Here is a 16,007-nt window from a genome sequence, read left to right on the forward strand (position 1 = left end):
TTTTTTTTTTTTTTTTTTTTTAGATAAATAATGAGTATCTTTGATTTTTATTGGGGTTTCATCGTTACGCTTCTCAGAGTGTTTTACTCTTTCTTCTAGTAGACTTAAAAATTATGGATCTGGACCAATGACCTCTGAGGATTTTTTGCTATGGTCACCAAATTAGTCTCTACTGCAGAAGTTAATAAATAAAGCAGTGATATATCTGTATCTCTGGAGAGGAACGCTGAACTCTGACCAGAAGTGCTTACAGCAGTGTTTTCCAGTAGCAAGAGAGGAAAAATTAAATGATAATCTTGCATTTAAATTTTCAATTGTGTATATTTAAAGTAGGAGAAATATTAAAAGAGCAGCTGGAATGTACCCCTGGTAACTATATTTACATGGAATGGACTAAAGGACTTCTCCGGTTGCAAAGACTGATAACCTATTGCCCTCCATGAGAAAACACTGCAGTCTTCTTAATACCATGTCAAAGCTTCAGATTTCTATTAACTTGGGTTTTGGGATCAGTTCTTATCACAGCTAAGTAAGCAAATAGCATTTACCCCTTGGCTGTTTTTCATATGAAGATTTAGTGGTTGAAGCACTGAAATCCATAGATGTTATGCAATGCTGGATTGTGAAATCAAGCCTGAGATTATTTCATTATTGAGGTTTTCGTCCTGTGCCAATGATTAAACTGGCTGGTTAACACAGAAAACAGAAATTGTTACTGTAATATTTCACATGGACTGTTCTGAATTTATCTATTTATTCAGACATTCATTCATCCGTTTTACATCTAGATTCTTCTAAAATTTTCTATTTATCTTGATCTTATAGAACAGATTTCAAGAAATGTATAGGAGACTCACAGAAAAATTAAACTTACACAGAAGAAAAAGCAGGAAGGCTCTTCTTATAATGTTGAGGCACTTCAGAAATGAAATTTTTATGTACACTCATAGAGCTGAACTGTTAGACACTCCAAAAAGTTCACTATGTTCCGTAAACTGATTATCTAGACACTTCAGGCCAACTGGAACCCAAAGCCCATGAATCTTTGGCTCCAAATCCCTTTGACAGTTAAATATGTTGGATATGATCAGATCTCACCCAATCTTTTTTACTTTACATCAATACTGCAAGCCAGGTGAGTGTGCAGCATTTGGAAACTGGAAATTTCACAGTCTCAGGAGGGAAATCAGCTGGATTATGCAAACTATGAAAAGGCTATACCAGACCAAACACAAGCATTGGGTTCTTCCTAAATATCACTTCTAACTTCCCAAATACACATTTTCCTCTCTCTTTTTTTGAAAAAAAAAACACAAACTTTTTCAATCTAAGATAGTTTCTCAGTCTGCTGAGTGTTCTCCTCATAGGCTCTTCCAGTAAAAACAGTCAGCTGAATACTGTTGACTTTAGGTTTTGACACAGCTGCCAAGTGGTCTGAAGCCTGTAAAGCTGTTAAGTTCAACACAGTAATCATACCATTGCTGACTACCCATCAAATTAAAGCAGAATATTTTCAGTAAAATGAGTATATGAGCCATTATAAAAAGTCTATATTTAGATCTTTTTCTTCTACATCTAGTGTTAAGATGACAAAGTGTCAAACTGTGTTGCATAAGCAATTGGTTGAAAAGCTGCAGACAGAGGGTGGTCATCAATGGCTCTGTGTCCAGGTGGAGGCCAGTAACGAGTGGCATCCCCCACCGGTCTTGGGACCGGTGCTCTTCAACATCGTTATCAATGACATTGATGATGGAATTGAGTGCACCCTCAGCAAGTTTGCTGACGACACCAAGCTGAGTGGTGTGGTTGACACGGTAGAAAGAAGGGATGCCATTCAGAGGGACCTCAACAGATTTGAATGGTGGGCCCGGGTGAACCTGTTGAAGTTCAACACAGCAAAGTGCAAGGTTTTGTACTTGGGCCAGAGAAATCCCAGGCATCCATACAGACTGGAAGGAGTGGTCCTTGAGAGCAGCCCTGCAGAGAAGGACCTGGGGGTCCTGATAGATGAAAAACTTAACATGAGCCAGCAGTGTGCTCTTGTAGTTCAGAAAGCAAATGGTATCATGGGCTCCATCAGAAGAGGGGTGACCAGCAGGGACAGGGAGCTGATTGTCCCCCTCTACTCTGCTCTTGTGAGGCCCCATCTGGAGTACTGTGTCCAGGTCTGCAGCCACCAGTACAAGAAAGACAGGGAGCTTTGGAGAGGGTCCAGAAGAGAGCCACGAAAATGATCAGGGAACTGGAGCACCTCCCCTATGAAGACAGGCTGAGGGAGCTGGGATTATTCAGCCTGGAGAAAAGAAGGCTGCGGGGTGACCTCATTGCAGCCTTTCAGTACCTAAAGGGAGCCTACAAACAGGAGGAGAGTCAACTCTTTGAAAGGGTAGATAACTGCAGTACAAGGGGGAATGGTTTTAAGCCGAGGGAGGGAAGATGAATGTGAGGGGGAAGTTCTTTACTATGAAAGTGATGAGGTGCTGGAACAGGCTGCCCAGAGAGGTTGTGGATGCCCCATTCACCCCTGGAGGTGTTAAAGGCCAAACTGGATGGGGTCTGGGCAACCAAGTCTAGTATCAAATGTGGGGGTTTGTGGCCCTGTATGTGGCAGGGGGGTTGGAGATTCATGTTCCTTGAGGTCCCTTCCAACCCTGGCCATTCTGTGATTCTGCGATCAAAATATCATTCGTATTTCAAAAAAAATCATGTAGTATTTGTGGTCACATATGCGTCCCACAGAGAATATAGCATTTGAAGAGCATAAATGTTGATGATTCTTCCAAGAGCAGAATCTTGCTTGACCTGAACACACTATAAGAATATATAGCACACAGTCTGAAGAGTCTTTTACATGGAACAGGAAATAGAGAAGTAGATCCCAGAAGGATTTTGTGATGAGCTGGCTGGGGTGATCTAATACCAGTCCCTGCATACAACAACTTATGTTGTTGCTGACAAGCCTGTAATCACTCTCAATTTTGACTCATAATCTCTTTCCTTTCCACACCACACAGCAACACTCCTTTCACCTATCTTGACATCACACCGATTTTAACACAGGAAAAATAATAACAACAGAAATAATAATATCAATAAAGAAGCAAACAGTTTATGACATTCTCCTGTCTAATAGCTTTTATTTACACTCAAACAGACCAAATTCATCCCTCACGACAAACCCATGTCCTTACCCAGGCTTTTTTTACCTTTCCATAACACAGTTTGGAACCTCCTTCTTTCCTGATAACACAATTACTTTCCCACGCTGTGAGCTGCATCATACCCTTTAACAAGCATTTCAACCTCTCCTTGGTCCTGTAAAGATAGCTGTCCATCTTTGTCCATCTTTGCCCACAGCTAGGCCAATCCTTTGTTGTAGGCTGCTCCCTGATTGCATATTTTAGCACATTGGGGGTTTTGCCTTCGGCAAATGGCAAACATGGTCATGTTACCAGGGTAGATGTGCTCTTTGGGTCTATGATTGTTCTGAATTGGCAGATAAATGCAGATATTTCAAGGACTGGACTCTAGGTTACTCTATTGAAAATGGGAGGTGTTTTATCATTTGCAATTTGAAAAACATTACTGAATATTTCTTCTTTTTCTCCATCTCAAGTGGTACTGAAAGCAGTTTGTCAGGAAATGATTCAGATGCAGTGCAGCCACGTGAATTCAGGGACATTTAATTGGCATTTTCAGCCTGAGATGGAGTGGCTTTGCAAGCGTATGTATGCCAATCTACCTCTTTGTATATTGAACACCATAGTTCCTGCATGCAAATGCAATACTGCCAATGGCTCTGACAACTCAGACGAGTCCCTGATGAAACAGTTTATACTACTTGTGTGAAGCAGACTGGCCAGGATATCCTATGAGAGCCAAGTTGCAAGCAACTGCATGAGCTGCTGATGAGCTGTATATTACTATCTCGCCGTAACAAATGACAGCCTGCATCTGCTTTCACTGTGAAAACTCTTAATGAGCAAGAAATCCATCAAGAAATGATAATTCTATCCAGAACATGCCCTTTGATGTTACTATGGAAGTTGGAGGAGTTCAGAACTTCTGATGAAACTCACTTCTGGGGTGTTGGAGGGATTAGCAGCAAAGGACACAGTCCTCTCTGAGCATGTTGCTTCTCCCATCATAGCCCTTATTTGATTCTGGACATTGCAAACAGTTTTAGCACACTTAAAACTATATTGTCCTGCAAAGGCCAACTCCTACAAACCAGGATGGGCTCTTGGCTCCATGCAGCTACATCAGCTGGATTCTTACTTTCTTTATTGGAGAACCTGAATGACAAAACTTACTAGGATGCAGAAGAAAGGGTCCAGAAGTGGTCTGAGGGAAAAGAAATGAAAATTAGGACAATATGCCATACTTTTATTAGCAGAGAGAAACAAGCTTGCTGGTCATGAAAACTGCCGCTGGAAGCCATAGAGAAAATTAGGGGTAAAGCTCTGTGCTTTTCTTTAAAATTGAAAGTAATGCTTAACATAACCTGCAGCATAATCTCCTTTATTGCTGCAATAAAAGGACAGAATTTGTGTACATATAATAAACACACATGGAAATAGGCAGGAAAAATAAACATAAATTAATAATTGCATGATACAATATGCATGACAGAGTACTTGGAGGCTCATTTATAATGCAACATGTGCGAAATTGAGCCGTAGCAAAATTCAGATAAAATGAACCTTGAGTAGTCACACAATATTAACTGATATGATTAAATAAACGTGATAAAATAAACACATGCATTCAGCTACCATGGAATTCAGAACATCTGTTTCAGGTCCAGAAATCGTGATTTCACATCATTATCTCTTTAGGAGATGCTTATGTTGAATCATCGGTAAGATGATCTCTTTAGTAAGTATCTTCATGTTGTCCTGGAAGAGTTAGTGGTTGTAAATCACTGTTACAAAAACGTTTCTTCTTTTTCATCACTGATACAAATAATCTGTTTTTTCCCATTGACTTAAGAAGCATTTGTCACTGCTAAAATTGTCTCAAAAAGTTATCTGCTGCATATGTATTAACTGAAAGCCTGAAAGAAACAAGAGAAAACACAAGAACCAGATCTAAACATCTTTTAACTTTTATTATAAGTATTCCCTTTAGAAAATTCCTACAAGCATTCATTAGAAGACTTCCCTGTACACATCACACATAATCCATCTCCTCCCAGCTCCTGCTAGAAGATGAAGTTTCACACTGGGAGGCATGCATCTCCTGCAGCTCCCACCACACTTATCTCCTAACTGCTATAGACCTCCAAAGAGAAATATTTAGACTGGTGAACTTTCTTGCACTGGGTATGGTATTTGGGATCATAGAATCATAGAATCATTTGAGTTGAAAGGAACCCTTAAAGGTCACTCAGTCCAATCCCCCTGCAGTGAACAGGGGTACCTACAGCTCCATCAGGTGCTCAGAGCCCTGTCCAGACTGACTTTGAGTGTCTCCAGGGATGGAGCATCCACCACCTCTCTGGGCAACCTGTGCCAGTGCCCCACCACCCTTAGTGTAAGAAATTTCTTCTTTATACCCAATCTAAATTTATCCTCATTTATCTTGAAACTATTTCTCCTTGTGCTATCACAACAGACCCAGCTAAAAAGTCCCCCGTTCACATGGTCTTCACTCTCTCTATCTGTCAGGTCTCAGAACAGTTGTCCTGCTCTGTCCCACCTAATGTGTGATGAGTGAGATACCACACTCATTGGCAAACTCTGATAGCATTACACATTTGCCACTACACCTTATGGTAGCACAGGATGAAACATGGGGCATACATCCCTCATTTTTTGATGCTGCTTTCTTACATAGGAATCTGGAAAAATCCAAACATTCTTTCTAAAAATATATTAAAAAGTATTTTTGTTGCTTTGTGTTCAAGTGATTCAAATGATTGTGTGCACCTTGCTGAGCTCCCAGGGATGAACATACAACTCAGCAAAATCACTTTTCCATGTCATTATGAGACCTAGTGCATGCTGCTATCTCATCCCTTCATCCAATTGTCTATTCTTTTTATTTCAAGAATTTACAACAAATCAATACGTATTTTGGTATTAAAAGTTTGAAGACCTAGAATAAAATATGGTAGTAGAGAGCAGTCTGGACTTCTATGCACAAATTATGATGGAAACAGTTGAAAAAAATTTTAGGTAATGATATTGCTTCAACAAATGTCACTGTAAAACTACTATGTATTTTGCTCTGACAAAATTTCTGAGTATAAATGAATCTTTATGTAAGATTTAGAAATCTCATTTTTAGATGTAAGTCTCCATATAGGAACTACAGTCTGCTTTTCACTTACAATTCATGCTGCATGTTCTTGTCAAACAACACAATCTAGCTGTAGTGCAGGTAAGTGTAGATCATATCCCAACGCTGACTACAAGATATTATTTACAATAATTTCCTAGCATTTAGCCCTCATTTATGAAAGTGTTCTTCACAGCTCTCTCACTAATACAAATATAAATATATATATTTATATTATATTTATATTTACATATATAAAAGCATAAGGAAAGAATAAACAGTTGAGAAAGTTTGTTCTGCAACTGATTTACTCTACAGGCTGCTGTAGTGCCAAGGAAGATGCTCTGTGGATAATCCAGTGTAAACTAAACATATGCTGACATGAGAGATCAGCAATGGAGTGGCCAATGGCTTTCAGAACTAAATCATAGGATGAAAGTTAAAGCCAGGGCAGTTTTTGCCAACAGTGATAAGAATCCAACTGTGTACTGGACATTTATGAGCAATAAATAATGGTGCTGTAAGTTCTGTTAGTAGTAAATGTTATCACTAGTTTAAAAAGACAAAATAGCAAGAAAGGATAAAAAGAAAAAAAATGTATATATTTATATATATACAGAGTTATATCATATATATGAAGAACTCCACAGAGTCAGATAATGTAAAAACCCAGTGTCAAAACAAGATCTCAAAAAAGGCATGGGAAATTCTAGCAAAAATGTTCTGTGAATTTATTGCTTTTATTTCTCTCAGATGAACGAGAAAATATCTAATAACACTTCTGGTGCTTTTTTTAGTATAAATACAAACAAAAAAAAAAATGGTACATTTTATTCTTGTGGAGACACAACTAGTATAAGCTTACAAACGGTACACCTGGTAGGGAGGTGCTGGAGAAATAACAAACACATAACACAACTTAGATTACACAAATGTTTATCATTCAAACAGGAAAACAAACAATATGAGCAAGAATTTATGTGTGTAAGAGCTACACAACAACAACACTGGCTTCTTAAAGTCAAATGTCAGATAAGCACAGCCCAGGAAGTGCAATACCTAATGAAGATACACGTCTGCACAATTACTTTACTTGGTGAACTAGACAGAGCAATATTCACCTGTGAATCTCCTCATAGCCTGTTCTGATGAATAAGTAATTGCTTAAACATCCATTCCATTAGATGAGTATTGAAAGGATCATGGAGGAACTGCAAATAAGATAGATAGGCTCTTTTCAGTAGTGCCCAGTGACAGGACAAGAGGTAATGGGCACAAACTGAAACGCAGGTTTCCTCTAAAGATCGGGAAGCACTTCTGTAGTGCAGTGTTGGCACAGGTTGCCCAGAGGCTGTGAGGTCTCCTCCTTGGAGATCTTCCAAAGCCACCTGGACATGGCCCTGTGCACACTGCTCTGAGCGTCCCTGCTGGAGCAGCGGTTGGAGCAGGGGGACCCAGAGGTCCATTTCAACCCCAATCATTCTGTAAATCTGTGAAAACTTCACAGCCTGGCCCTGTGTGATTCAGTATGACTTTAGAAAGAATAAACTACCAATGCAGAAAGACACAAACCTCTAAGTGCCTGATAAAATGAAGTGATAAACACATCCACAATTCCTATGATGCAAAAGAGCATGAATGCTCTAGAATTTATTCAGGCAAAACATGGAATTTAATGAACAGAAATTAACATACAGAAGTCTTGCATGCTAGCATGCTATAAGCATTGCTAGTACCATGCAGCCAGAAAAAGCTTGACATGAATGCTTATAAATACAGTACTTAAGAAGGCCATTTTTTACTCTTGCTTCTGCATTTCCTGCCTTCCTTCCGTCTTTGTTATAGGTCTTGTGAGATCAGCCCTTCTACAACCAAATTCATGCAAATTCCTGGCAATTTTTAACACAGCACAGGAACCATAATTTCATGCCTCTTCAAACACACAGTGAAAGCAATCAAGGGAAAAATAAATTAAAAACTAATTCTGCTATTTATTCTCCTCATTTATTTTATCAGTCATCCCACTGTCACACTGAATAATAATCAACAAGACTTGATACACGCACTTAGCACAGGGCAAATGTCTTTGTAGGATTCTAGAGGAAACTGCAAACCCAAGGCAATCACTGATACTGAGGGGAAGTCCGGATTACTTACAGCAAATATAATGCTGGTACTAATGTTTCTGTTCACTGAGCTATCCAGACAGGCTAAGTATGAAGCAAGTACACCAAACTAATCACATTAATACAGGGCAAAGAGGCTTCAGAGCAGTTTACTACCACAGACAGCCGCTGGTATGTGCTAGGTAAAGTAGACAGCATGTCTACAAGGAGGTATAAAATTACAACAGATGCATTGTGACAGACTACAGATAATTATTGCCTATAATGTCTGGCTGCAATTATACGATTCTCTACCATTTCACGTTTAGTAGCTCAGTGCTGAAATTAAGAGGCTATGATGACTGTTTAGAGGAATTCCATTTTAGTCACAAACAGTTTGTGGTATGGATTCAGATTGCCTAAGACAAAATGCAAGATCAAAGTAAAAGCATCCTTTAGCTTTCATTTGAGAGCTGTTATTGCTAGGTAAACAACCCAGGCAATTCTAATGTTAAAGAAGTGGATCTAACTGTGACCGTGCAGAAATTTGTGTGTTGAGTAGTGTCTGGATTACTGCTAAGCCACAGCTGTGTTCTGTGTGATGCACATTTTTGAGAAAGGCAATCCTTCATTGCATCTTCTGTTGAGGATGTGGTTGGTTCCAGAAGGACAATTTAACCCAGTGCAAAAACAGTATTGCAAGAAGAAAAAGAAGAAAGGCTAAAGCAGTGGAGAAAATGAAAATTACACAACTAGAAGCTCTTGAAAACCTCTGAAGGTATCTAACTGCTTTTCTATAACAGCATAGTTGCCTTCACAAACCTGGTCCTTGGACATGCTATTCCCACAAAGGGCTAAGATTTCCTGTACCTGTATTTCTCTTATTTGCTATACAACATTATGAGATATCATTTAAGAAATTGACTTAGGCCAGAGACTGACTGAAACAAATCTGTTCTTTTCTGCACTGAAAGGGAGCAGATATCATTGTTATTATTTACTGTGCAGTATTTATTTAATAATTCTACAAAAGCTCACCCATCTATGCCTTTCAAATGGTTTGTTTTCATCAGAAAAAACTAAGGCTGGCTGAAATTAAAACACCATGAAGAAATACCTTCATCCAGTGAAGTTCCATACATCAGAGACCTACATTATATTCTGACAGCTCAGCCAGCAGTTCCTCAGTCTCCATCTTGGCAAGTAGTAGAGAAGCACAGAGCACCAAGACTAGCAGCTCTTCAGTTGTCAAGATTTCTAAGTGTCCTGCAGGTTACAGAGGGCTTCCATGTCTTAGAGCATGTCTCACAGCATGTCTCACTTCCTTCCATCACCAGCTGATGTGCTGCAGCAGTCCCTTAGTCCCTTGCATGGAGAATTTGGGGGTAATATTATCCAACAGTCAATACAGATAATAGACTCAGAGAATTCAAAAATACTTAAATTTCATTGATGTTGGTCCTTACCTAGTACACAAAGAATCAGTATGCCATCTCTCTGCTCTCATGTTTTTACTCTTTTCTCTTGAATCCACAAGTCTCTTTTTCACATCCCTAACTACATTTTTTCTCTTTCAGAACAGGCCAGACACGCAGGCTGTCTACATTTCTCATAAAGTGCAGCTTACAACAACTGACATGAGGACAGGCTGAGAGGGCTGGAGCTGTTCTACATGGAGAAGATAACACTCCAGGAAAAGCTGAAAGTAGCCTTCCATTGTCTAAAGGGGAGTATAAGTAAGAAGGGAACAGGCTCTTTAGCAGATTCTGTTGTGATAGGAAAAGGGTAAATGGTTTCAAACTCAAAGAGGGGATAGTTAAATTGCATGTAAGGAAAAAAGAAATACAATAAAGGTAGTGATGCACTGGCAAAAGTTGCCTAGAGATGTGGTGGATGCCCCATCCTTAGAGACATTCAAGGTCATGCTCTGACCACCTGATCTAGATAATCTCATGCAAGACACATAAATACTTTTTCCAAATATCACATAAAACATCTTTAAACAGAAGTAAAATGTCCAGACAAAGTTTCCATGCATTTTCTGTGGAAAACAAATATTATTGATACAATTAATACAGTCAAACATTTTGAAAAATAATCAACCAATAGTTAGAAGAAATTTGTGTTTTCTCTTGAATGCAGTTTTTTCTCCTAGCTGAGGGAAAGAATTATGCTGTCCAAAAGGAGAGATATAAATTTTTCTACTGGGCTAAATACAATGTGTGTATAAATCTGGCAACTATGAAGTGTTGTTAAATAGATAAACGTTCAGATTTTTAGCCCAGTCATATGTCAAAAGTACCTTCTCCTACACTCTTCATCCTGACAGCTGTGAGCATTTGCAATGGTGAAAGAAAAAGGACTCTATTATTTGAAAAATACCTGTAGAAAACTAAGTTTTTCAGCTAAAAATCCTGGCCTTCACTATTGATTGTGGGTAAGCAGCAGTACATGGGCACCTACAGGGCCTCCCAGCCTCGCAGAGGTTTCTGTTCATGCCCAGGTCACTTTCAAAGCACAGACCTCTTCTCCTACATAAAACAGAAGCAAACTGCAAGACAAAAAAGAGACTTGCTCACCCCATGTTACCACCAGGGAAATCTTCCCACTCTCATGATTCAGTTTCCACACCACAAGCCTCACTACATCTTTCAGAATTTTCCTGCTGTATGGTCATCCTTGCATCCCTTTACACAAGGACAGATAATGCTTATTATCTTTGATTTTCCCAATAGTCAGTACTCTACGGCCAGTGCTGAAACGAAGTCCTATCCCATGACTTAATAGTCTGTCTACAGGACATGTTGTAATGCACATTCATGCCAACTGCCATGAGATAAAGCCCAGACCCCAGCTTGGAGGCTTTCTTCTTATCACTTTCCAGCAATGAGATCTGTGCTGGGCATCAGTCCACATTCATATTTCTCCATATGTTATGTGATAAATTATATATAAGAGTGAAAAAGGAGTCAACATGATCCATACAATAGTGTATATTCAACATTACCAATTCACCATCGTAGCCATATGAATTTCTTTAGTTTATAGTCCTTACCAAGTTAAATCAAGTCTGATATCACAGGACCCTGTCATATCACTTATTCCGAAAGCACCATTCACAATTTAGAACCCCATAAAAATGATAATAAGACAAGAAATGATATTTCTCATTGACTGCCACAGTTGAAACCAAGCTTATTTCTTTTTATTAAGTACTTATATTGTTCTCATAGCCTCTTATCTATTGCCTGAGGCACTTATTCTCACCAGGATAATCACTATTAATCCTTGTTTGTGCCAAGTCCTTGCAGCATAAAGGTGTGTCCAGAAAATGTTATCATTTAATAATAAAGTATAAGGTTATTAGAGGCAGTATCAGTATGGGAAAGAATAGGTCACTAGTGTTTTTCACTTTGAAATACCTGGAAAATATAACAAAAAATCCCCAAATACTGTGATTAATGTATTGAGGAAGATATGGAAACAGAGAAATGTGAGCCACATTTGATTAAAAGATTTAGAGATTGTGGTTATTGTGCTGAGAACTTTTATAGTTCATAGATTCATAAACAGTTTGTAACCAAGAGAAAGGATTGCTACTCTGGACTTTAGGAGAGCTAACTTTGACCTCTTAAAGAACCATTGGGCTAGAGTGCTGGAAGATAAGGGGGACCAAGAAAGCTGATCAACACTTAATCACATCTGAGCTCCAGATCAGTACATCCCTAAGAGTACGAAATCTGAGAAAGGTGGCAGGATACCTGCATGGATGAGCAAGGAGCTTATGGATAAAATCAAAGAGAGGAAGGAGGTCCATGAAATCTGGAAAAAGATCCTGTACATCTGGGAAGAATATAGGAATGTTGTCAGGGCCTTCAGGGTATCAGTGAAGAAGGCTAAGGCGCATGTGAAATTAAATCTGGCAAAGTACATCAAGGATAACAAGAACGGGTTTTTTAAGTATATGAATAGTGAAAGGAGGACTAAGGACAGTGTGGCTCTGCTACTGAATGAAGTAGGTGCACTGGTATCAGGGGATGTGGAGAATGTGGAGATACTGAATACCTTCTTTGTTTAAGTCTTCATTACTAAGACTGCCCCTTGGGAATCCCAGGCCAGTAAGAGAGAGAGTGTGGGAAAGGAAAGCTTCCCCTTGGTCAAGGTGAACATGATCTGAGAGCATTTAGCTAAAATTAACACACATGGATCTACAGGCCCTGATAGGATAAACCCACGTGTGCTGAGGGATCTAGCAAAGTGACTGAAAAACTGCTCTCTATCATCTCTGAAAGATCTTGGAGAAGGGGGGAGGTCCTTTGAGGCTGGAGGATAGTCTTCAAAATGGGCAAGAATGACTACCTGGGAAACTACAGGCCAGTCAGTTTCAACTCTGTCCCTGGAAAGTTGATGGTATAACTTGTTCTTGATGCCATCTCCAAGCATTTGGAAAATAAGGTTATCAGGAGTATTCAACATAGATTCACCAAGGATAGCATGCTTGACTAAGCTCGTAGCCTTCTATGATTTCACCACTGGGCAGGGAGATGGAGGAATAGCAGTGGATGTTGTGCAGCATTACTTCAATAAGGTGCTTGACACTGTCTCCCACAACATCCTTATATGGAAGCTTAGAAACTGTGGTATAAATGAGTGGGCAGTGAGATGGACTGAGAGTAGGCTGACTTGACTAGCAGAGCTCAGAGAATTGTGAGCAGACACACAGAGTCCAGTTTGAGGCCTGTAAATAGCAGTGTTTCCCAGCAGTCAGTGCTGGGTCATGTCTTGTTCAACATTTCATCAATGACCTGCATGAAGGGATAGAGTCAACCCTTAGCAAGTTTGCAGGTGATACTAAACCGGGAAGAGTGGCTGACACACCAGAAGTCTGTGCTGCCATTCAGTAAGATCTGGGCAGACTGGAAAATTGGGCCTGATGAGGTACAAGAGCAAGTGTAGGGTCCTACATCTGGGGAGGAATAACCGTATTTACCAGTACAGGTTAGGGGTTTACCTGCTGGAGAGGAGCTCTGCAGTGAAGGACCTGGATGTCCTAGTGGACATAAGCCAAACATTGGCCAAGAAGGACAGTGGTATCCTTAGGTGCATTAAGAAGAGCGTGGCCAGCAGGTCAAGGGAGATAATCCTCCCCCTCTACTGTGCCTTGATGAGACTACATCTGAAATAATGTGACAAGTTCTGGGCTCCCCAGTTCAAAAAAGACAGGAATCTCCCAGAAAGAGTCCAGTCGAGGGTGACAAAGATGAGTAAGGGCCTGGAACATCCCTCATAACAGAAAAGGCTGAGAGACCTGGGATACTTCAGCCTGGAAAATCATAGAATCACCAAGGTTGGAGAGGGGATCTCATCACTGTTTATAAACATCTAAAGTACAGAAGTCAAGTTGAGGGGGCAGACTCTTTTCAGTGACTGGAGAAGGTAGAACAATGGGCAACAGACAGAAACTAGAACACGGGAAGTCTAGTATTAACACAAGGAAGAACTTCTTCATTGTCAGAGCACAGGAACAGCCTGTCTACAGAGGCTATGGAGCATCCGTCTCCAAAGATACTACCTGGACACCTACCTGTAGAGAAAGTGTTTTAGCAGGAGACTGGAATTGAGTATCTCTACAAGTCCCTTCTAACCCCTATGATTTTGTGATTCTGTAATAAATCAGTACATATTACGTAGATATTTAATGTGTCTGATGTTCTGTGGAATTTTGAAAACTTTGAGAGAAGATATTTCTTTCAAGAGGGAGACTTTTTCATGGTTCATGTGGACTAAAACTGTCCTATCTATGGAATCGTGCTGCAATGCATTACATTGGAGCACGTATATCAGATTCCCACCAAGCAGGGAGAAAGATCATATGTCTGCATTTAAAATCTCTGTTCTTCTGAATTTTGTGTTGAATGAATCCTAATTTACAGAGACAGAATAAAAAAACGATGAATGATAGTAATGAAGACATGTTCCAGCAATAAATACCACTGTGAAAGTGTTTTTCCTTCCTTCCTTCCTTCCTTCCTTCCTTCCTTCCTTCCTTCCTTTCCTCCCTCCCTCCCTTCCTTTCTTCCTTCCTTCCTTTCCTCCCTCCCTTCCTCCCTTCCTCCCTCCTGTCTTTTTTTCCAGTATGCATACTTACATTCTTAGAAGAAACAAAGCCTAGAATAATTTGAGTCTTCGGATTGAATTTCCCAATGCATTTGAATTAAAAGTGAGATAAAATACAGAGAAGTGGCACATCTTTTATAGAGCTTCATACCTGGAGAGTTCGTTCACAGAATTTCTTCATTCACAGAATAGGGGAAATCATCCAGATCCCTCTCTTCCTTCAGTAAAATGAAGACAGCAACAGTTTGAAAGCTGATTAAATCTACATAATACAGGAAATTATGTGTGTGATACTCACTTTCTTGAAAACAGAATAATCATATATAAAATACTAAGCATATTTTTTGGGGCAGGGATTAGAGTTCAAGAAGTAAGAGTGACTTCAAGAAGTCTATTTAGGGAATGTGTGAAGAAGGTCAAACTTCCAACTGATATCTTACAGAGAAATTACATGTTTTCTAAAGGTGAAACAAGACATAACATTCTTATCATTGAGTTCCACTAAAGATATCACTTTCTGAAATGCAGACAATCGCGTTTTACGTTGGTGCTCTGAATCACAAAGACAGATTTTGTTTGGATTTTTCATATTCCAGACAGTGAGTCACACTCTTTATTTCCTTAAATTCTTAATTTATAATATATAACAGAAAAACTAAGGGCAATCTCAACCCTAAATGCCTTGTCTTATATCCTTTCACATTTTTTCACATCCTCTGATTCTGTAATCTTTGAGCCAGTGAATAAAAGACCAATTTCTTCTGTGTCTACGCTTGAATAGAAGTTATATTCCTGGTTTCTAAAAACAGACCTGGGAACCAGAGTGAATAAAGCATGTGGATACCTGCAGTTTAGCAAAGAAAATCCACATCTTGTGTTAAGCTTCTTAAATACTTAAACATCTTGCAGAAGGAAACACGCCATGAGAGCAAGTGCTTAAAACAGCCAACATACAAATGGTTAATGTGTAATAACTGAAAATTGAGCACAGAGAATATGCAAAATTGAATTTTCATACCTTTTCCAAAATCTGGGTACTTTAACATAGATCAACACTGGCAAATTAAACTCAATATTCTACCTTCTGATTGAGTCCAAAGAAACATTTCTACAAACACTTTGCACAATAAACTTCTCATCTCAGGACTCAGAAACCCTCATGAATGTTGATGCCTGCTATCGGCTATGTCTTGCTGAAGACTACCATGTATTTAATAAAATAAGAACTATGACTTGTTCCTTCTATGTAGTGCATGAGATTTTATCAGTGCTTTGTCTTACTGGCCTATATTTGCCAACTACCAGACAAAGCTATGAGAATTAATATATTCCTGTGAATTCATGAGGACCCCAAACACAGTGAGTTTAGGACATCTATCATCCCGTTGACACAGGGATGGATGGAAAAAATTTTACATGAATGGAAAAAAGTATTCTTTGTATCATCAGTCTGTCAGTCTTAGACCCAGTTCTTCAAGTGTTTATACCCAATACTACCCAGCA

The sequence above is a fragment of the Centrocercus urophasianus genome, unplaced genomic scaffold (genome assembly GCF_019232065.1).
Source record: "Centrocercus urophasianus isolate 14NV4802_14NV808 unplaced genomic scaffold, USGS_Curo_1.0 seq_1, whole genome shotgun sequence".
Classification (NCBI taxonomy): domain Eukaryota; kingdom Metazoa; phylum Chordata; class Aves; order Galliformes; family Phasianidae; genus Centrocercus; species Centrocercus urophasianus.